Source organism: Bos indicus, chromosome 2, assembly GCF_029378745.1.
Source record: "Bos indicus isolate NIAB-ARS_2022 breed Sahiwal x Tharparkar chromosome 2, NIAB-ARS_B.indTharparkar_mat_pri_1.0, whole genome shotgun sequence".
NCBI classification, from domain to species: Eukaryota; Metazoa; Chordata; class Mammalia; order Artiodactyla; family Bovidae; genus Bos; species Bos indicus.
The window spans coordinates 19,976,725-20,000,000 of record NC_091761.1 but is presented as its reverse complement, the minus strand read 5'-3'; the positions used below and the strand labels follow the sequence as shown (position 1 = coordinate 20,000,000).

Below are 23,276 nucleotides of genomic sequence, written 5' to 3'. Positions count from 1 at the left end.
GGTGCCATTGCCTTCTCTAATAAAATAATGTAACTGAATTCTTAAATGGCAGTTTCTAATTTTTAAAATGTAAATATGGGTGTCCATTTTCTCAACTAAATTGAAGAGGTTACCTAAAAGGTCCTCTTTAGCATTACTACCCTGAAAATATAATATTAAAGACAACATAGAAAATACTGCTCTTGAAAATTATGAGAAGAGGTTATAGGGAGGATTTTACAACAAAAAGTTATAACAGGAAGACGGAAACATAAGCAGGATATGGTAAGATGCCACAGGAGAGCAATCTTCCCTTCTCTCATGCTCACACACTCTGGGGCTCATCAGGGCTGGAAGCAGACAGTATCGGGTTTGGTGCTCAACAAGGACACATATTGCAAGCAAAAGGTGGCTCAGTAGTGAAGAACTTGCCTGCCAATGCTGGAGATGCAGGAGATGTGAGTTGGATCCCTGGGTCAGGAAGATCCCCGGAAGAGGAAATGGCAACCCACTCCAGTTTTCTTGACTGGGAAATCACATGGACAGAGGAGCTTGAAGGGTTACAGTCCATGGAGTTGCAAAGAGTCAGACAAGACTGAACCTCTGAACATAGGGTTTAGTGACTTTAAATTTATGTGGTCCTTAAATGGAAGTAGATACAAAATGGAACATGGAAATAGATACAAAAATGACATTTTATTGTGCAAAAGTCTGCATGCTGACCCAAATTAAATAAAGTTATTGGGCTTTTATTCAAACAAATGACCTCCAAGAGAAATTCCAGCAGGGAGAGAATATACTGTGTATACTAAGGCAAAAGCAGCCTCTCTGAAAGCCAAAGGTGTGGCATGTCCATGAGCTGCCCCAGGGAGCAGAGTTCAGCCCTTCCCAAGGGAGGCTGAGAAGTGTCTTGGGCCCCTCACCAGGCAGGCCCCACAAAGTCAGGCCTGTGCTGCCACCGCAATCTCTCCTTCCCAACCAGATGATTTTCCAAATGCTCTGAGAAAACATGCCCAGGTAGCTTTAGAGTCTCTGGGCTCTGCAGTTAAGTGAAAACACTGTTAATAACCCAGGAGTGTGATAAAGGGGTGAGTGAAGATATATGGAAAGTTAGAGCTCTTTGAACAAAGGAGGGAGAACCCTGTGATTCCACTTTCTCTGTCTTCTTAGTTCCAAAAAGCATCATCTTCACAAATTCAAGAAACCTCTTCCTCATGCAGTAAAGGAAGTCAGCCTGAGCAAATCATCATCTTTACAGACATTAATCACCCCCCCGCCCTTCTGCCCCTTGAACAAAACATACGTGCCTTCTCCTTTGCTCTGTTAAGTTGTCCTTCTTGAGAACTCCCTTCTTAAAAACAGCTGTTCCATGTCTCTACCATATTTCTGTTTCTCTTCTCTTCTTGACCTTGTAAACAAGCTATTGGCCTGGGATCAAATGGGGAGCACTGAGAAAGCATGAGGAAAGGAGAGGTGCAGAAGTGTTCAGGACACCAAAAAGAAATGGCCAAATAATAATGCCCATGGGAGCCTATGCTAACACCCATAAAGACTCTGACTCCAGAAGGAGCCTAACCATCCCTGCAATGCTGCTTTGCAGATCAGGATCTGATACCCTCCCTTCCCCCTTGCAGATTGTAAAACTGGTTAAGAGTCCTCAACACACCATGTGTGATACTAGGAATGTGGATTATGGAACACAAAGAGAGGTGAATTATTCTTTGACATAAAAATGTAATTTTTTTCTCTTTAGTTTTCTAGATACTGGATTAAATTTTCATATTTTTTCCACTTCACTCTGCCAGATATTATCTGGTCAGTGAAGTCTTTATAAAGCATTTAAAATAGTGCAGACTTTGCATGGCAATTTAAACAAATATGCATCCTATGAGACATATATGCCATTAATCAAAATATGTCTTATCATTTTGTTAAGAGTAAGGAGACCTCTTGGAGAAGGCAATGGCACCCTACTCCAGTACTCTTGCCTGGAAAATCCCATGGACGGAGGAGCCTGGTAGGCTGAAGACCATGGGGTCGTGAAGAGTCGCACACGACTGAGCGACTTCACTTTCACTTTTCCCTTTCATGCATTGGAGAAGGAAATGGCAACCCACTCCAGTGTTCTTGCCTGGAGAATCCCAGGGACAGGGGAGCCTGGTGGGCCACCGTCTATGGGGTCACACAGAGTCAGACACGACTGAAGCGACTTGGCGGCGGCAGCAAGGAGACCTCTAAGAATCTCAAAGCATTTTGTGATTATCACATTTTGAGAAGGGGACTAAAAAGATAATCTGAACAGCTAACATCAGAATTCTTCTTCAGGAGTAAACTATCTGCTTGGGAAAATCCCTCAATAAGCTGTGACTGGGAGATGATGAAACCCAGAGGACCCAGGAGCTAAGGTAGAAAAGGAGACATAAAGTTGCTCTTCAGGTGATGAAGGAGAAAGAAGAAAAGAAAACCAAAGGAGGACAGAGAAGCCAGGATGATGGCCTGAGACAGGGCAGGCAGAGATGATGAAACTAGTGAGAAATAATCTCCTATGGTAGGGAGGGTATGGGGGGGACTCTTTAGAAGAAAATGAATAAATTCAACTTGATGTATTCACTTAATATTATGATGTAAGTCCCTCCTGTGTCCCCAAAAGCCTCAAAGAAAGTGTATTGAATATGCCTTGGATTTTTTTTTCCTTTTGGTAGAAGTCAAAGAATGGATCCTATCCCATGTCACATTCTGAGGTGCTGGGGGTTAGGATTTCAGTAAAGGAAATTGATGAGGGAAAATAATTCTGCTTCAACGCATTGTTTCATGCAACATTGTACATGACTCTTAAATGCATATACAGAGTGAAAGACACCAGTCTCACAAGGCTATATAGTGTGTAATTCCATTCAATGATATTCTGGAAAAGCAAAACTGAAAGTACAAACAAAAGATCAGAGGTTGCAAGAAGTCAAAGGTGAGGAAGGTTACCCATTCTGCTAACCAGAAATGGGTAGCACACGGTAATTTTAGGGAACAGGGGGCATGGAGACCATTTGGTAACTTGATTATGGTGGTGTTTACATGACTCTTTGCATTTGGCAAAACTTACAGAACAGTAGACCAAATAATGAATATTCCTGCATGTAAATCAAAAATTAATTTTAAAAACTTGGGTTCCAAATTAGAAAAAGAAATGGTTTTAATTTAACAATCTGTCAATTTAGAGAAAGACCCACCTGTGGAGCAAATAGATGAGGTGTGGTTTGCCCCATGATAGCTCAGTTGGTAAAGAATCCACCTGCAGTGCAGGAGACCCTGGTTTGATTCCTGGGTTGGGAAGATCCCCTGGAGAAGGGACAGGCTACCCACTCCAGTATTCTTGGGCTTCCCTGGTGGCTCAGCTGCTAAAGCAACAACTGGTAAAGCCTGCAATGCGGGACACCTGGGTTTGATCCCTAGGTTGGGAAGATCCCCTGGAGAAGGGAAAGGCTATCCATTCCAGCATTCTGATCTGGAGAATTCCATGGACTGTATAGTCCATGGGGTTGCAAAGAGTTGGATGCGACTGAGCAACTTTCATGTTCAGGCATGACCTTTCCACATCATTTTCATCTCTTCTCCTCAAACTGAAGAAATCATTATTAAGAAACAAGGTTCATTTTCTCTTTTCAGGGTTTCCTCCTAACACGAATTCTACTCAGAAAGTCAAGGTGTAGCTGTTTCCATAGGTTGGTCTCCATGGTGGGCTGGGAGCATGCATCCTGACTCTCACAGTCAGGAGAAAGGAACCACTGTCTGAAATCCTGAGCCTCAACTTCTGCTCTTCACCGAGGGGTGGGGCTCTGATTCCTGCTCTCTAGTTCCAGCTGCTCCCTTCTCCTTGCATCCTTTTTCCCCAAACTCCATAAATCGAGAAACTGTAGCTTTCCCATGCCCTTCCACACAGGGGAATCTGTTGTTTTGGTCATATTTATAGAAGGCAATGGCAGCCCACTCCGGTATTCTTGCCTGGAAAATCCCATGGATGGAGGAGCCTGGTGGGCTGTAGTCCATGGGGTCGCTGAGAGTCAGACATGACTGAGCAACTTCACTTTCACTTTTCACTTTCATGCATTGGAGAAGGAAATGGCAACCCACTCCAGTGTTCTTGCCTGGAGAATCCCGGGGATGGGGGAGCCTGGTGGGCTGCCGTCTATGGGGTCACACAGAGTCAGACACGACTGAAGTGACTTAGCTTGGCTTATAGTCACGGTTATTTCTAGTAAATCATTTTCTGTTCATTCAAAGCATTGATAGGGCCATCTTTTATTTACATTTATTCATTTATACCTTGTCTACTTCCAAAAAGGTTCTGGGTGAAGTTGCTCAGTTGTGTCCGATTCTTTGCGACCCCGTGGACTGTAGCCCACCAGGCTCCTCTGTCCATGGGATTCTCCAGGCAAGAATACTGGAGTGGGTTGCCATTTCCTTCTCCAGGGGATCTTCCTGACCCAGGGATCGAACCCAGGTCTCCCACATTGCGGGCAGATGCTTTAACCTCTGAGCCATCTGGGAAGCCCAGCTTAGTTTGATTTCATTAAATAAACATTTACTGAGTTCCTACTACATGCTAGGGGGCTGGGGATATGGGATGAAATCATAGTCCCTGCTCTCGAGATCCCCACAGACTAATTAAAGGACAAATGAGAGCACAGATGGAGAAGGCAATGGCACCCCACTCCAGTACTCTTGCCTGGAAAATCCCATGGATGGAGGAGCCTGGTAGGCTGAAGTCCATGGGGTCGCTAGAGTCGGACATGACTGAGCAACTTCACTTTCACTTTTCACTTTTCTGCATTGGAGAAGGAAATGGCAACCCACTCCAGTGTTCTTGTCTGGAGAATCCCAGGCACGGCGGAGCCTGGTGGGCTGCCATCTATGGGATTGCACAGAGTCGGACACGACTGAAGTGACTTAGCAGCATGGTCATAATACAGTGCAGTAAGGGTCCCGGCAGAGGAAGACACGGGCTGCTCCAGAACCTCAGAAAGTGAAAGTTGCTCAGTCATGTCCAACACTTTGTGACCTGATGGACTATACAGTCCATGAAATTCTCCAGGCCAGAATACTGGAGTGGGTAGCCAATCCCTTCTCCAGGGGATCTTCTCAACACAGGGATCGAACCCAGGTCTTCCATACCAGCTGAGCCACCACTCAGGGAAGGAGTGTAAATGCCTGCTTGGGAATCAGCAAAGGCTTCAGAGAGTTGGATCTCGAAATGTGAGCTGGAGTTAACCAAGAAGAGTGAAAGGGGGTGCAGAAAGGGTTGAAGTTGTTCTATATGGCTGGGACATATGTGGGACAAAGGAGGGAGAGGTTGCTGGGGAAAAAGGCAGAAACCCATCATGAAAGGCCTTATGCCTCTGTGAAGGAGTTGATCCAACAAGCAGGGGCATGGCGAGGTCAGATACAGAAAGGCCTCTCTGGCGGCTCTGTGGAGAACAGGTTGGTCCAAATGAACCTGGAGGCTTGGAAACTGGGGGACACATTTCTATAGCATTTCAGGTAAGAGAAAGTGAGTGGACCTACACAGATTCAGGAGATAAAGAAAAGACAGATTAAAGGCACAGCTGCAATCATTTGTACACTGTACTGAACAAGCCTGGGTGACAGTCATCCACTTTAGCTGGATCTAAATCTACTTATTGATCTAAATACAATAAGTAGCTATTACATGGACAGTTCTCCCTTTTGATAGGAATGCACATTTTTCATTGTTATGTTAGGTCCTCATTTTCTATTTTGGAAAAGAATTGTTTAATATGAATGTGAGCTTTTTATATATGTAAAAAGTTTAACAGAATTATTCTGGGTAATGGAATATTGCACGTAAAGATTTACACACTTCAAATAGAAGTGCATTAGACATGTTAATATGCCTAAATGCACAAAAGGAATTTAAATATGACGATTAATTCATCACCTGTTGACAAATAGCATTTTACACGTAATGTTAGAGGAAAAATATTTTTCATGAAATGGCCAGTTCTAATAAATATGCCAAATGTGCTTGTAAATTAAAGGTGATAATGTTAGGCAGCACGTTATAAACCCTCTGAATTCAATCTACTCAAAGTGCTGTGAGTGCAAAAGAGAAGGGTAATAACACAGTGACAGAAGAAAGAGCTACAGCTAACTTAAGGGGGAGACGTTCCAGGTCTGAAGACAAAGACACATGCATGGTTCGCCTCACCTGTTTTGCTTTCCTGATGCTGTAATTAATTTTCAGGAGGACATCACAAAACATGTGTTCCTGGGTAAAGCCCTAAATTCTTGGGCTTTATCACAGGCTGGGATAAAGGGTTTCTTTAGTCAGTGGCATTTTTCCTTTTAAGAGCAAGTTTATGTTTTACAAACTAGGAGGGACTTCCCTGGTGGTCCACTGGTTAAGAATCTGCCTGCAAATGCAGGGGACATGGATCTGATCCCTGGTCCCAGAAGATTCTACATGCTGCCGGGCAACTAAGAGCTGGAGAGCCACAACGACTGAAGCTCGTACTTTGCAACAAGAGAAGCCACCTCAATGAGAACCCCTTGCACTTAGAGAAACCCCTTGCAATTAAAGAAAGCCCGTGCGCAGCAACAAAGACCTGTTTTACAGCTTAGTAAAATAAATAGATACATAAATACAAACTTTTAAAATAATACATTTATTTAAAAAATAAAATTAGGTATAACTTCAAACATCTCTATATTTGAGAGAATTTTTTGATTATTAGTTGCTTTTAGCTGCTGCTGCTAAGTTGCTTCAGTCGTGTCCGACTCTGTGCGACCCCATAGACGGCAGCCCACCAAGCTCCGCTGTCCCTGGATTCTCCAGGCAAGAACACTGGAGTGGGTTGCCATTTCCTTCTCCAATGTAGAAAAGTGAAAAGTGAAAGTGAAGTCGCTCAGTCATGTCCGACTCTTAGCGACCCCATAGACTGCAGCCTACCGGGCTCTTCCATCCATGGGATTTTCCAGGCAAGAGTACTAGAGTGGGGTGCCATTGCCTTCTCCTGCTTTTAGCTAGTGATTAATAAATCTAATAAACAAACCAATAAAACTGGTTCCTGGGCTATTTTTCTTTTTGAAACAAAGGACTTGCCATACACTGTTATGACCATTACGAGACCAAGTATACAATGCATAAACTATCACTATGAAATGGAGTTCAAAAAAAAAAAAAGGCGGGGGAGGGAAATTAAGCAGTGTTTTAATGTGAGCAGGTGACCTATTCTTTGATGTTAAGCTCACTACGTTTTCTTTTAAAATTCTTCACTGGAAGAACTTTAAAAAGATCTCTAACTCATCTTTTCTCTCTTCAGCTTCACAGAATTAAATTTGTTTAAAAGTTTATAATACACGAAGTTTGCTAGGATTTATCTGGATTTTTTTAAAAGAAAAATTTCTACTACCCAGCATAAGTTATATATACCCTTTTATATCCACAAGACAGGATAATTGGTTTTTCATAACAATAATCATAAAGTATAGTAAGATTTTTCAGAATTAAAAAAATTTTTTTTCTTTTCTTTTGGAATTGAAGGATAGTTGATTTACACTGATGCAAGTGTACAGCAAAGTAATTCAGATATAGATAAGATAGACGACTGATGGATATCAGGGAATCTTTTTCAAATTCTTTTCCATTTTATGTTATTACATGATATTGAATATAGTTCCCTGTGCTATACAGTTCTTACTGTTAATCTATTTTTATTTATTTATTTATTTTTTTTTTGCTTTTTCTGCAATTAAAATTTTTCCTAAATTTTTTGCAATAAAAATTGGAATTATACTGGTTGAAAATTGAAAAAGAAAGGCAATGTAAAAAGCAGAATAAGGTAAACTGTCTTGAAGCGATTGAACTGTCTCTATATACATCTACTAATTTCCTTTTTTATTCTTTTTTTTTTTTTTTAATTTTTTATTCCTTTATTTCTCATGTGTTCCCCATCCTGAACCTTCCTCCCTCCTCCCTCCCCATACCATCCCTCTGGGTCGTCCCAGTGCACCAGCCCCAAGCATCCAGCATCGTGCATTGAACCTGGACTGGCATCTCGTTTCATACATGACATTTCACATGTTTCAATGCCATTCTCCCAAATCTTCCCACCCTCTCCCTCTCCCCCAGAGTCCATAAGCCTGTTCTATACATCAGTGTCTCTTTTGCTGTCTCGTATACAGGGTTATCGTTACCATCTTTCTAAATTCCATATATATGCGTTAGTATATTGTATTGGTGTTTTTCCTTCTGGCTTACTTCACTCTGTATAATAGGCTCCAGTTTCATCCACCTCATTAGAACTGACCCAAATGTATTCTTTTTAATGGCTGAGTAATAGTCCATTGTGTATATATACCACAGCTTTCTTATCCATTCATCTGCTGATGGACATCTAGGTTGCTTCCATGTCCTGGCTATTATAAACAGTGCTGCGATGAACATTGGGGTACACGTGTCTCTTTCCCTTCTGGTTTCCTCAGGGTTAGTAGAAGGGTTAGTAGAAGGGTTAGTAGAAGGAAAGAAATCTTAAAAATTAGAGCAGAAATAAATGCAAAAGAAACAAAAGAGACCATAGCAAAAATCAACAAAGCCAAAAGCTGGTTCTTTGAAAGGATAAATAAAATTGATAAACCATTAGCCAGACTCATCAAGAAACAAAGGGAGAAAAATCAAATCAATAAAATTAGAAACGGGGAGCATGTGTATACCTGAAATTTAAAAATGTAAAAAAAAATAAAATAAAATAAAATTAGAAACGAAAATGGAGAGATCACAACAGACAACACAGAAATACAAAGGATCATAAGAGACTATTATCAACAATTATATGCCAATAAAATGGACAACGAGGAAGAAATGGACAAATTCTTAGAAAAGTACAACTTTCCAAAACTCGACCAGGAAGAAATAGAAAACCTTAACAGACCCATCACAAGCACGGAAATTGAAACTGTAATCAAAAATCTTCCAACAAACAAAAGCCCAGGTCCAGATGGCTTCACAGCTGAATTCTACCAAAAATTTAGAGAAGAGCTAACACCTATCCTGCTCAAACTCTTCCAGAAAATTGCAGAGGAAGGTAAACTTCCAAACTCATTCTATGAGGCCACCATCACCCTAATACCAAAACCTGACAAAGATCCCACAAAAAAAGAAAACTACAGGCCAATATCACTGATGAATATAGATGCAAAAATCCTAAACAAAATTCTAGCAATCAGAATCCAACAACACATTAAAAAGATCATACACCATGACCAAGTGGGCTTTATCCCAGGGATGCAAGGATTCTTCAATATCCGCAAATCAATCAATGTAATACACCACATTAACAAATTGAAAAACAAAAACCATATGATTATCTCAATAGATGCAGAGAAAGCCTTTGACAAAATTCAACACCCATTTATGATAAAAACTCTTCAGAAAGCAGGAATAGAAGGAACATACCTCAACATAATAAAAGCTATATATGACAAACCCACAGCAAACATTATCCTCAATGGTGAAAAATTGAAAGCATTTCCTCTAAAGTCAGGAACAAGACAAGGGTGCCCACTTTCACCATTACTATTCAACATAGTTTTGGAAGTTTTGGCCACGGCAATCAGAGCAGAAAAAGAAATAAAAGGAATCCAAATTGGAAAAGAAGAAGTAAAACTCTCACTATTTGCAGATGATATGATCCTCTACATAGAAAACCCTAATCTATTTTTAATATGGTACTATGCATATGCCTTTTCATACTGTCCATGGGGTTCTCAAGGCAAGAATACTGAAGTGGTTTGCCATTGCCTTCTCCAGTGGACCACAGTCTGTCAGAACTCTCCACCATGACCCATCTGTCTTGGGTGGCCCTACCTGGCATGGCTCATAGTTTCATTGAGTTAGACAAGGCTGTGGTCCATGTGATCAGTTTGATTAGTTTTCAGTGATTGTGGTTTTCATTCTATCTGCCTTCAGTCAGGTAAGAGGCTTATGGAAGCTTCCTGATGGGAGAGACTGACTGTAGGGGAAACTGGGTCTTGTTCTGATGGGTGGGGCCAGGCTCAGTAAATCTTTAATCCAATCTTCTGTTGATGGGTGGGGCTGTCTTCCCTCCCTGTTGTTTGACCTGAGACCAAACTATCTTGGGGGTAATGAAGATAATAGCCACCTCTTTCAAAAGGTCCTATGCATGCACTGCCACACTAAGTGTCCATGACCCAGTGGCATCACCGACTCGACGGACGTGAGTTTGAGCAAGCTCCAGGAGTTGGTGATGGACAGTGAAGCCTGGCGTGCTGTAGTCCATGGAGTCTCAAAGAGTCAGACACTTGCCATTCCCAACCTTCTAATTTTTCCTCCCTGATCCTTCCTCCTTCAGATCAGATCAGTCGCTCAGTCGTGTCCGACTCTTTCCGACCCAATGAATCGCAGCACGCCAGGCCTCCCTGTCCATCACCAACTCCCGGAGTTCACTCTGACTCACGTCCATCGAGTAAGTGATGCCATCCAGCCATCTCATCCTCTGTCGTCCCCTTCTCCTCCTGCCCCCCAATCCCTCCCAGCATCAGAGTCTTTTCCAATGAGTCAACTCTTCGCATGAGGTGGCCAAAGTACTGGAGTTTCAGCTTCAGCATCATTCCTTCCAAAGAAATCCCAGGGCTGATCTCCTTTAGAATGGACTGGTTGGATCTCCTTGCAGTCCAAGGGACTCTCAAGAGTCTTCTCCAACACCACAGTTCAAAAGCATCAATTCTTCAGCGCTCAACCTTCTTCACAGTCCAACTCTCACATCCATACATGACCACAAGAAAAATCATAGCCTTGACTAGATGGACCTTTGTTGGCAAAGTAATGCCTCTGCTTTTCAACATGCTATCTAGGTTGGTCATAACTTTTCTTCTGAGGAGTAAGAGTCTTAATTTCATGGCTGCAGTCACCATCTGTAGTGATTTTGGAGCCCAGAAAAATAAAGTCTGACACTGTTTCCACTGTTTCCCCATCTATTTCCCATGAAGTGATAGGACTGGAGGCCGTGATCTTCGTTTTCTGAATGTTGAGCTTGAAACCAACTTTTTCACTCTCCACTTTCACCTTATCAAGAGGCTTTTTAGTTCCTCTTCACTTTCTGCCATAAGGGTGGTATCATCTGCATATCTGAGGTTATTGATATTTCTCCTGGCAATCTTGATTCCAGCTTGTGTTTCTTCCAGCCCAGTGTTTCTCATGATGTACTCTGCATATAAGTTAAATAAACAGGGTGACAATATACAGGCCTGATGTACTCCTTTTCCTATTTGGAACCAGGCTGTTGTTCCATGTCCAGTTCTAACTGTTGCTTCCTGATCTGCATACAAATTTCTCAAGAGGTAGATCAGGTGGTCTGGTATTCCCACCTCTTTCAGAATTTCCCACAGTTTATTGTGATCCACACAGTCCAAGGCTTTGGCATAGTCAATAAAGCAGAAATAGATGTTTTTCTGGAACTCTCTTGCTTTTTCTATGATCCAGCGGATGTTAGCAATTTGATCTCTGGTTCCTCTGCCTTTTCTAAAACCAGCTTGAACATCAGGAAGTTCACGGTTCACATATTGCTGAAGCCTGGCTTGGAGAATTTTAAGCATTACTTTACTAGCATGTGAGATGAGTGCAATTGTGCAGTAGTTTGAGCATTCTTTGGCATTGCCTTTCTTTGGGATTGGAATGAAAACTGACCTTTTCCAGTCCTGTGGCGACTGCTGAGTTTTCCAAATTTGCTGGCATATTGAGTGTAGCACTTTCACAGCATCATCTTTCAGGATTTGGAATAGCTCAACTGGAATTCTATCACCTCCACTAGCTTTGTTCGTAGTGATGCTTTCTAAGGCCCACTTGATTTCACATTCCAGCATGTCTGGCTCTAGGTGAGTGATCACACCATTGTGATTATCTGGGTCGTGAAGATCTTTTTTGTACAGTTCTTCTGTGTATTCTTGCCACCTCTTCTTAATATCTTCTGCTTCTGTTAGTTCCATACCATTTCTGTCCTTTATCGAGCCCATCTTTGCATGAAATATTCCTTTGGTATGTCTGATTTTCTTGAAGAGATCTCTAGTCTTTCCCATTCTGTTGTTTTCCTCTATTTCTTTGCATTGATCACTGAAGAAGGCTTTCTTATCTCTTCTTGCTACTCTTTGGAACTCTGCATTCAGATGTTTATATCTTTCTTTTTCTCCTTTGCTTTTTGCTTCTCTTCTTTTCACAGCTATTTGTAAGGGCTCCTCAGACAGCCATTTTGCTTTTCTGCATTTCTTTTCCATGGGGATGGTCTTGATCCCTGTCTCCTGTACAATGTCACGAACCTCATTCCGTAGCTCATCAGGCACTCTATCTATCAGATCTAGGCCCTTAAATCTATTTCTCACTTCCACTGTATAATCATAAGGGATTTGATTTAGGTTATACCTGAATGGTCTAGTGGTTTTCCCTACTTTCTTCAATTTAAGTCTGAATTTGGCAATAAGGAGTTCATGGTCTGAGCCACAGTCAGCTCCTGGTCTTGTTTTTGCTGACAGTATAGAGCTTCTCCATCTTTGGCTGCAAAGAATATAATCAATCTGATTTCGGTGTTGACCATCTGGTGATGTCCATGTGTAGAGTCTTCTCTTATGTTGTTGGAAGAGGCTGTTTGTTATGACCAGTGCATTTTCTTAGCAAAACTCTATTAGTCTTTGCCCTGCTTCATTCCGTATTCCAAGGCCAAATTTGCCTGTTACTTCAGGTGTTTCTTGACTTCCTACTTTTGCATTCCAGTCCCCTATAACGTAAAGGACATCTTTTTTGGGTGTTAGTTCTAAAAGGTCTTGTAGGTCTTCATAGAACCATTCAACTTCAGCTTCTTCAGCGTTACTGGTTGGGGCATAGACTTGGATTACTGTGATATTGAATGGTTTGCCTTGGAAACGAACAGAGATCATTCTGTTGTTTTTGAGATTGCATCCAAGTACTGCATTTCGGACTCTTTTGTTGACCATGATGGCTACTCCATTTCTTCTGAGGGATTCCTGCCCGCAGTAATAGATATAATGGTCATCTGAGTTAAATTCACCCATTCCAGTCCATTTGAGTTTGCTGATTCCTAGAATGTCGACATTCATTCTTGCCATCTCTTGTTTGACCACTTCCAATTTGCCTTGATTCATGGACCTGACATTCCAGGTTCCTCTGCAATATTGCTCTTTACAGCATCGGACCTTGCTTCACCAGTCGCATCCACAGCTGGGTATTGTTTTTGCTTTGGCTCCATCCCTTCATTCTTTCTGGAGTTATTTCTCCACTGATCTCCAGTAGCATATTGGGCACCTACTGACATGGGGAGTTTCTCTTTCAGTGTCCTATCATTTTGCCTTTTCATACTGTTCATGGGGTTCTCAAGGCAAGAATACTTGGTTTGCCATTCCCTTCTCCAGTGGACCATTCTGTCAGATCTCTCCACCATGACCTGCCCATCTTGGGTTGCCCCACAGGCATGGCTTAGTTTCATTGAGTTAGACAATGCTGTGGTCCTAGTGTGATTAGATTGACTAGTTTTCTGTGAGTATGGTTTCAGTGTGTCTGCCCTCTGATGCCCTCTTGCAACACCTACCAACTTACTTGGGTTTCTCTTATCTTGGGCGTGGGGTATCTCTTCACAGCTGCTCCAGCAAAGCGCAGCCACTGCTCCTTATGTTGGAGGAGGGGTATCTCCTCACAGCCGCCCTTCCTGACCTTCAATGTGGGATAGCTCCTCTAGGCCCTCCTGTGCCCGCGCAGCCACGGTGTGGGGTTGGTCCTCCTGCCCGCCCCCGCTGGCCTCAGGCTTAGGGGGATGGGGTAGCTCCTCCCGCCTGCTGCCCCTGGGCTCGGGTTTAAGGGCGTGGGGTATCTCCTCCCGGCCACCGCCCCTGACCTCGGACGTGGGGTAGCTCCTCTCGGCCGTTCCTGCGCAGTTGCAGTCTGGCACTCTTGGCCACTGCCCCTGACCTCAGACGTGGGGTAACTCCTCTTGGCCACGTCTCTTCGGCATGGGGTCCTCCCAGCTTCTGCCCCTGACTTTGGACCTGGGGTAGCTCCTCTCAGCCGTGCTTTAGCGCCTATCGCAGCCACCTGCGCTTTCCCTTCCTCCTTAGGTAACCAAAAGTTTGTTTTCTATGTCTATGAGTCTATCCCGGTTTTGTAAACAGCTCATTTGTATCATTTTTTAAGATTCCACGTGTAAGTGATATCATATGATATGTGTCTTTCTCTAACTTACTTCACTTACCATGAAATTGCTCAGTCATGCCCGACTCTTTATGATCCCATGGACTACCTACCAGGCTCCTCCATCCATGAAATTTTCCAGGCAAGAGTACTGGAGTGGATTGCCATTTCCTTCTCCAGGGGATCTTCCCAACCCAGGAATTGAGCCCAGGTCTCCCACATTGCAGGCAGACACTTTACTGTCTGAGCTACTAGGGAAGCCAACTTCACTTCGTATGATAATCTCTAGGTGCATCCATGCTGCTGCAAATAGCATTATTTCATTCTTTATATGGCTGAGTAATATTCTATTGTATATATCCTTGTTGTTCAGTTGCTAAGTGGTGTCCGACTCTTTGCAACCCCATGGACTGTGGCACACCAGGATCCTCTATCTTCCAATATCGCCCAAAACTTGCTCAAATTCATATTCATTAAGTAGGTGATACTGTCTAACCATCTCATCCTCTGCTGCCCCCTTCTCCTTCTGCCTTCAATCTTTTCCATCATCAGGGTCTTTTACAGTGAGTCAGCTCTTCCCATCAGGTGGCCAAAGTATGGGAGCTTCGGCTTCAGCATCAGTCCTTTCAATTAATATTCAGGACTGATTTCCTTTAGGATTGACTGGTTTGATCTCCTTGCTATCCAAAGGACTCTCAAGAGTCTTCTCCAACACCACAATTTGAAAGTATCAATTCTTTGGTGCTCAGCCTTCTTTATGGTCCAACTCTCATATCTGTACACGACTACTGGAAAAACTAGAGCTTTGACTATATGGACCTTTGTCAGCAAAGTGATATTTCTGCTTTTTGATGTGCTCTCTAGGTTTGTTATAGCTTTCCTTCCAAGGAGCAACTGTTTTTTTAATTTCAAGGCTGCAGTCACTGTCTGCAGTGATTTGGAAACCCAGGAAAATAAAATTGTCACTGCTTCAACATTTTCCCCTTCTATTTGCCATGAAGTAATGGGACTGGATGCCATGATCTTAGTTTTTTGAATGTTGAGTTTTAAGCCAGCTTTTTCACTCCCGTCTTTCACTCTCATCAAGAGGTTCCTTAGTTCCCCTTCACTTTCTGCCATTAGAGTGGTATCATCTGCATATCTGAGGCTGTTGATATTTCTCCTGGAAATCTTGATTCTAGCTGGGGATTCACCCAAACTGGCATTTTGCATGATGTACTCTGTATACAAATAAGCAGGGTGACAATATACAGCCTTGACGTACTCCTGTCCCAATTTTGAGCCAGTCCAGTGTTTCATGTCCAAGTCTAACTTGCTTCTTGGCCCACATACAGATTTCTCAGGAGACAGGTAAGCTGGTCTGGTATTCTCATCTCTTTAAGAATTTTCCATAGTTTGTTGGGATCCACACAGTCAATGGCTTTAGCATAGTCAGTGCAACAGAAGTAGATGTTTTTCTGGAACTCCCCTGATTTCTCCATGATCCAACAGATGTTGGCAATTTGATCTCTGGTTCCTCTGCCTCAAGCTGTACAAACCCAGCTTGTACATCTGGAAGTTCTTGGTTCATGTACTGCTGAAGCCTGATTGAAGGATTTTGAACATTACCTTGCTAGCATGTGAAATGAGCACAATTGTACCTCAACCTAGACATCTCCTACTTGGCCACGTCCAATTTACCTTGATTCATGGACCTAACATTCCAGGTTCCTATGCAATATTGTTCTTTACACCATCGGACTTTAATTTTCACCACCAGGCACATCCACAACTGAGAGTCGTTTCTACTTTAGCCCAGCCACTTCATTCTTTCTAGAGCTATTAATAATTGCCCACCACTCTTCCCCAGTAGTATATTGGACACCTTGCAACCTGGAGTGGGGCGGTGGGGGGGGGGGGGGTGCGGCATCTTCCAGTGTCATATCTTTTTGCCTTTTCATACCGTTCATGGGGTTCTCACAGCAAGAATCCTGGAGTGGTTTGCCATTTCCTCCTCCAATGGACCACATTTTGTCAGAAGTCTTCACTATGACCTGTCTATACTGCATGGCATGGCACATAGCTTCACTGAGTTATGCAAGTCCCTTCACCATGACTAGGCTGTGATCCATGAAGGGGCATTGTATATATATGCCACATTTAAGTTGTTTCGATATCTTGGCTGTTGTAAATAGTGCTGCTATTAACATTGGGGTGCATGCATCTTTTCAAATTTTAGTTTTCATCTTTTCCAGATATATACCAGGAATGGGATTGCTGGATCATACAGTAAGTCTATTTTTAGTTTTCAAAGGAACCTCCATACTGTTCTCCATAGTGACTGCACCAATTTACATTCCCACCAACAGTGTAGGAGGGTTCCCTTTTCTCCTCACCCTCTTCAGCATTTATTATTTGTAGACTTTTTGAGGATGGCCATTCTGACTGCTGTGAGGTGATATTCATTGTAGTTTTGATTTTCTGCAGAATCTTATAAAACATTAAAGCAATATATTATGGGAGGTACCATTTTAGAGTTAGCATATTTTATCATAATTTGAAAAGTGTCTGAGTATTGAATATATATATCAATGTTATTTTTCAGAACAATTGATTCAACAGGCATGCAAGTAATAAAGTTTGAGCAGCTGGTCAAGGACACATCTGTTAAGTGTGAGAGACTTGATTTGGAATTCCAGTCCTGCTTTTTTATTAACAAGTGATTGCCTCAGTTTCCTCATCTGTAAAACAGGGTTACATTAGTACCTATCCTATAGTGTTGTCATGAGGGTACCAGATCATATAGTGGAGCATTTAGCACAAAAATAGGCACAAGATATACACTCTAAGGGAGTAACTAATATATTATTTTGAGTTTACTGACTATTGTGGGAAGCACATGATCATCAGGCATGTTGTTAGGGAGAAGCTGAGCAAAAATATTCTCCAAAAGGCTCAACACAAGAAGGGTCACTCTGAATTATCAAAGAAAGGAGGGAAAGAGAGAAGGAAGAAATGAAATGCTCATCTCAAGGCCTAAAATAATTAGAAAACAATGGTTGCTCTGAACAAAAGGATAAATTTCTCTAAAGGGAAGAGAGTATTACTTTAATATAGTATTAAAGAAAGCAACAGTCCACATAAACAAGTGTTTTGAAATGAGTTTTTAAAAAAAAGAAACTAATAAAGGAAATGCCCAGTCCCAAATTCACCTAGAATTGCCAAGGTCACTGTGATTTTGGTGAGGAAAGCATCTGGGGTGTAGAAGGGAGCAGGGCAGGGCTGCTGTGCAATGCAGGTCCAAGGCACCATCCACAAAAGACACTACAGAGAGACCGTCTCCTCCTCTCGCTTCAGGCTGTTAAGTGAACAGAAATGGAAGAACCGCTGTCACTATAGCTTTTCACTAGCTTGTTTATTTACCCATCAAGAACCATAAGGACCTTTACTGCATAAAATGCCAAGTGTGGTGGTAATTGACATCAAACGATCCATGTCTACCAACAAATAAAAGACTAAAGTAATAAACATAGAGAGATGAGTGTTTAATGACCTTCAACAAATTTTTATTGTAAGATCCATAACAGTTAACTATATACACTGACATCTCTGGCCTCGAGCAGTCTCCGTTTTCAAAGTCAGAGGAAGAGGCCCAAATCCTGCTTCACTACAGTGGCTCATGAAAACTGGCTCAAAGGTATCAGCCTGGAATGGCTTGCCAAAACTGTTCAGGTCCCTGAGACTCCCATCATGTCCATAAAATTAGAATTTTTCACCTTGAGTGCCGCCTCCCACCATACCCTACCCCAACACAATCCATTAACTCCTTCCATAGCAGGATAAAATACTACAGTCAGCAGATACTCTTTCACTTCCCCAAACTAAGATATTCATGCGAAACATAATAAATGCCATCATTCAAGATGCAAGAATGTTTTCTAATACAATAAATGCTTTCTAAATTCTTGTCTATGATAGCTGTTTTGGATACTAAATAGAAAAAAGATGGTTTTAATTTTTTATGTTTTCTAAGATATTAATTAAATTATAATGTTAGTTTAAAACAATTTCAGAGGCTATGAATTCAATTGACCATGGCAAAGAAGATTGGTAGAGGAATATCAGTTTAGAGGAGAAGACAAAATCAGCTTGGTACCTCAAAATCTTCAAAATCACTTTTATAATGATGTAAGCTTTGGGCTTAAGCATGACCCTAATTTCTTGTGATTAACAAGTTTCTATAATTCAGGGAAGGAACTCTCCAAACACTGGATAAAACTGAGGTAGAAGTTCAGAGTTCTGGACTTTGACTTTAGTTATTTTTTTTGTTTGCCAGAATAAGATGTTTCTTTAGGAAATGCTCCTTCTAATATGTGCTTCAAAGAGGAGTGGCTGTTTTCTAATAGATCATATGTCCCACATAATGTGGGTCTAGGACCAGCTATCCCACTAAATCTGAGCCAATCATTAAGCAAAGCCCTCTGGTCAGTGTTGGTCCAGGGGATGGCACTTAATCCTAACAGATCAATCAGAGTTCTTTCTGGGCTATTTTTACCTTGAGATAAGGACAAGTCTTAGTGCCTCTTTGCCTCTCTGGGACTGAAATGAAAAGTAGGCGTCTACTAGATACAGGTTAATAGGTCCAAATCATGTAAAAGAAACTGGTTTTCAGTAAAAGATGAAGATACTGACACTCAGAAAATAGCAGAGCAGGATAAGGAATGCAAATAGAAGATGCTGGTAACATCCCAATCACTGGATCCAGTTGTTCTCCTCCTTGTAATCTGATTATATTATATTTCCACTGAAATAAAATAATTGTGAAGAGATAAGTTGTTTTATATATTTATTACCTTGTTCTTAATACAACTTATTTAATTGCAAGTGTATATAATTTAATTTTTAATGATTGTTTTGTTTAGCAATGGGCTTCACTGATGGCTCACCAGGTAAAGAATCTGCCTGCAATGCAGGAGATACAGGAGACTCAGGTTCAATCTCTGGGTTGGGAAGATGGCAACCTACTCCAGTATTCTTGCCTCAAAAATCCTGTGGACAGAGGAGCCTGGCAGACTACAGTCCAAAGGGTTGCAAAGAGTCAGACCCTACTGAGAGACTAAACCTGCACGCACTGTTTAACAATCAGCTTGCAAATTCCTATTTAACCATCAGGTCTGATAAGAGATGGATGATGCAAGCACACACCTGGACCTTGGTAATCTTAATTAGCTGAAGTTTTTTTCATACTAAAATTTTAAATTCTTGTATAGTTAGAGCTATCAAAACTTTGTGAGTTTTGCCTTTAGTATTATATTAGGAAAGTTTTCTCTTAATAGAGGATTATAAAAACATTCATATTTTACTCCAGCATCTTCAGCTGTCCATGATAAAATAAAACAAAAAATCTTTATCTGAAATTCATGTACACATAAAGTATGATTCCCCAGGTGGCTCAGTGGTAAAGAACCTTCCTGCCAATGCAGGAGACATGGGTTTCATCCCTGGATCGGGAAGATCCCCTGGAGAATTGATAGGCCTAGAACAGGATGATCAAATAGTTGGCTTAGAAACCCCATTCGAGAGTTAGAGATAGAGAGGGAACTTTAGGGGGCTTTGGGAGACCACAATAAGATTAATGATCACTGAAGAAAGTAAAGGGAAAATTCTGAAACAATGTGGGCTTGCTTGACTCATAAAGCAAAACAAGTCACTTACTATCAAAGTCAGACTGGCCTGCTTAACCAGAAAATCAAGCTAACTTGCTTAGCAACAAAACCATGCAACAGACGCATGGGACATGTCCCAAGAACAATAAAACAATGGTGGCATGAGACCTACATCCTTCCCAGTGAGCTCAGTAAGTTAATAACCCCCAAGACATGCTCTTTGGCTCTTCAGGCATGTTCGTGGCACAATGCCTCCAAAACAGTAAAGCAATAATAGAAAATAAGGCCTACAACTTGCCCAGTGGTGTCATCAAGTTAATGACCCCCAAAGCATACTCTGTGCATACAAAAAAACAATCATTTATGCAAAGGTTGACTTTTCAAAATGAAAGACCCTCATTGTACTGAGACCTGAAAATATTTTTCCAAAGTTCTATGACAGTCCTGGGCCTGACCATATAGGGGCAAGAAAACTTCCCCACTCTACCTGGGAGAGGAACTGATGATGGAAACATGACATCTACTCAAGAAAGAAAAGGATCTTCTCCCTCTCCCCTATCTTCCTCTGATTATAAAAATGTAACCCACTGAGTACCCAGGGCAGTGCAATGCTTACCTGACCACTTGTGAACTTTATAAATATCCTAATAAATCACTTCTCATCTATCAGTTTGCCTCCTGCTGAATTCCTTTCTGCATTGAGGCATAAAGGACTGTGGTGCCAGAGCTCTTTGGAGCCCTGGAAACAACACCTAACAGTTTCAGAAGGAAATGGCAACCCACTCCAATATTCTTGCCTGGAAAACCCCATGGAGAGAGGAGCCTGGCAGGCTATAGTCCATGGGGTTGCAAAAGAGTAGGATACAACTTAGCAACCAAACAACAACAACAATGAGATAAAGACCTAATCTTTTCCTCCTAAATGTTAAAATGTTGTCATAATACCTTTTATTTGAATAAACCATCATACTTTACCTTTATAATAATCCTGATGAATACTTGGATGTGTTCCCTGGATTTCTGTTCTTGCCCATTGATTTATCTGTATTTTTAAAGACTAGAATCACACTGTTCTAATAAGTGAATCTTTACATTTTTATATCCTTTAAAATATCTCTTTCATTTCTCTTTTAAATCTTTCTGAGCTATTTTTGTATGAATTACATAATCATTTTTGTCAGGTTTCAAAAAAAATCCCATTAGGATTTTGACTGCATTTATATTAAACTTTTTGCCTCTTCACAATATTGAATCCTTCCAAGAACATGATATTTTATATCTATAGCTATATGCTTATAATTATATCTCAATTTATTCAAGTCCCCTTTTATTCTTGCAGTTAAGTTTTATATATATACATAATACATACATATAAATTTTTTAATTTATGTTTTGTACTTTTCTTATTGCTTATTTCTACAAATTTTCTATTCTGTTGTTTCCATATTCTATTGTTAGTGAAATTTCTCATTTTAATCAATCAGAAATTTTTATTTAAAACTACAAAAGAGTCAATTTGAAAGGCGATTGTTTTGTTTTGTTTACATACTTATAACTCAGCTTTCTGGCTTTCGTACTAATTCTAATAGTTCTTATTTGGTTCTTATCTACAAATAAATATGCTTTTACTTTATCTCCAATTTTTATAGCTCCTTTTCCCTTGCCTTGTCTGATTGCATGGGCTATGACTGCCAAACAATATTGAATAATAATGATAAAAATGGACATGATTATCTTATTTTCTCTTTATGCAAATTTATATAGCTTTTGCCTTTAGATAAATACTTTTTATTATTTTAGAGTCATTTCATTATAATCTCATATAGCTAAAGGATTTTATTGATTGAATATTGATTTTTATCAAATGTTTTTCTGCCTTACGAGATTTATACTGTTTTCCCTTTATTTTTTAACAAATCTTATAATGTTGACATATTCTTTTATTCCTGAAGCCTCCTTAGCCTTAAGTTATTTTTTAATATTTGATTTAATTGTAGCATGATGACTTTCACAGAACAGATACAAAAAATACTGATTGATTTACTGGCTAATCAATTAGAAAATGAAAATCAAATTCACTGATCTTCTCTATTAATAGTAACTGAAATTGTCATGATGACTTTCTTTTCCTTAGGATTCTGAAGGAAACAGACTCAAATTAATGAGGTCCAGGAGTGATGAATGCCAAAGATGAAATTCCTCTCGGTAGTAAGTCTCAGTTTCTGGGAGAAGGTAGTTACTGGCTTTAAAGTAGATTTTTATGCTAAAGTGAATTGGATAGGTTAACATCTGAAAAAGAGATCTGCTGTGGGAACCCTTAGGAGATATCACTCTGTCTGAAAAAGTTTAACTGGAATAACTAAAATAGTAAAAATTTCCTGTGGCACAGTGTCTGCCAATATGCTCTCTTTTGCACTCCATCCATGGTAAATGGTTTCTTCATCGCTTCCACTCTCCAGCTGTGGAATCTGAGCCCAGATGGGGGACCACCCCTTCCTCCCTCAACAGCCCTACTTCCAGTGAGAACTGAGTCTAATTCACATTACCCAATATTCAAAATCTGTACAGAAAGCTGGAAACATTGTCCTAAAGAGAATTTTCAGGTTTTCACAATCATCTTTGTCAAGAAAGTCTTCCTAACGTCTAGCCTCAATTCCTCCCACTCTCTTTCTCTTGTAATTGGCATTTCTTAATTTCTCTTGTCAAAATTCTGCCAGAATAGTTCTTGCCCTTCCAGGTAGTCTCCCTCATTAGGAATAAAAACTAACTAAGAAATCACTACAAAAAAACCCTGACTCTCCCAACTTCCATTTCCTCAGCATGGGCTTGCTTACTACCTGTTTTGTACCAAGTACCAAAGCAGATGCTAAAAGGAAGTAGAGAGGGGAAGACTGGGAAACTTGTAGCATAAAAAGGAATCAGACCTGGTCCTTGCCCCTATGAAGCTTGCTCCTTACCTGAGGAGCAAATCCGAGAAACATACTTTTATTCCCTGTGGGTACTTTCCAGGGCTTGTGACTTCAAAACGCGGATCTTGCTTATGGGAGAACATTACCTGCAAACATTCAAAACAAAGCGTTTCACACTATTTGATGTTTATATAGATCATTTTCCAAGAAAGTAAAAATGATTTATATATGTTTCCTCAATATTTACACATCCCCCTCACCCACCAAGGGCTCTGCTTCCCTTCACACACACTTAGGGCTTTTATCGACTTCAAAGGAGGCTTGGTGCGTAAGAGAGAGACCCACACAGGCTGAAATGGACACACACTGCCATTAATCTCAGAATACTTCTCTGAGCTGGGGAGTCAGGAAGTGCCGTTACAGGCCTTTAAAGACAAAGGAATTAGACACAAAGATTAAACAACTTTCTCAGAGCCCAAATGGTTGCTGGTGTTGAGCATGGTGGCAAAATGCTTTGGTTCT

The 23,276-nt window shown here is 40.9% G+C and overlaps 1 long non-coding RNA gene across 2 annotated transcripts in view; it reads left to right on the top strand.

Annotated features, from left to right (window-relative positions):
• The window catches only part of LOC139186999 (uncharacterized), a 55,630-nt gene extending 34,398 nt beyond the window's left edge, over window positions 1-21,232 (top strand). Inside the window, exons 3-5 of one of the 2 annotated variants that reach the window (XR_011570697.1) lie at window positions 10,362-10,475; window positions 16,435-16,468; window positions 16,785-21,232. This is a non-coding gene — a long non-coding RNA (uncharacterized lncRNA). Of the gene's footprint in view, window positions 1-10,361; window positions 10,476-16,434 lie in introns of both variants that reach the window. The other variant, XR_011570696.1, reaches the window with a different exon arrangement.
• The last annotated feature ends 2,044 nt before the right edge of the window (window positions 21,233-23,276 follow it).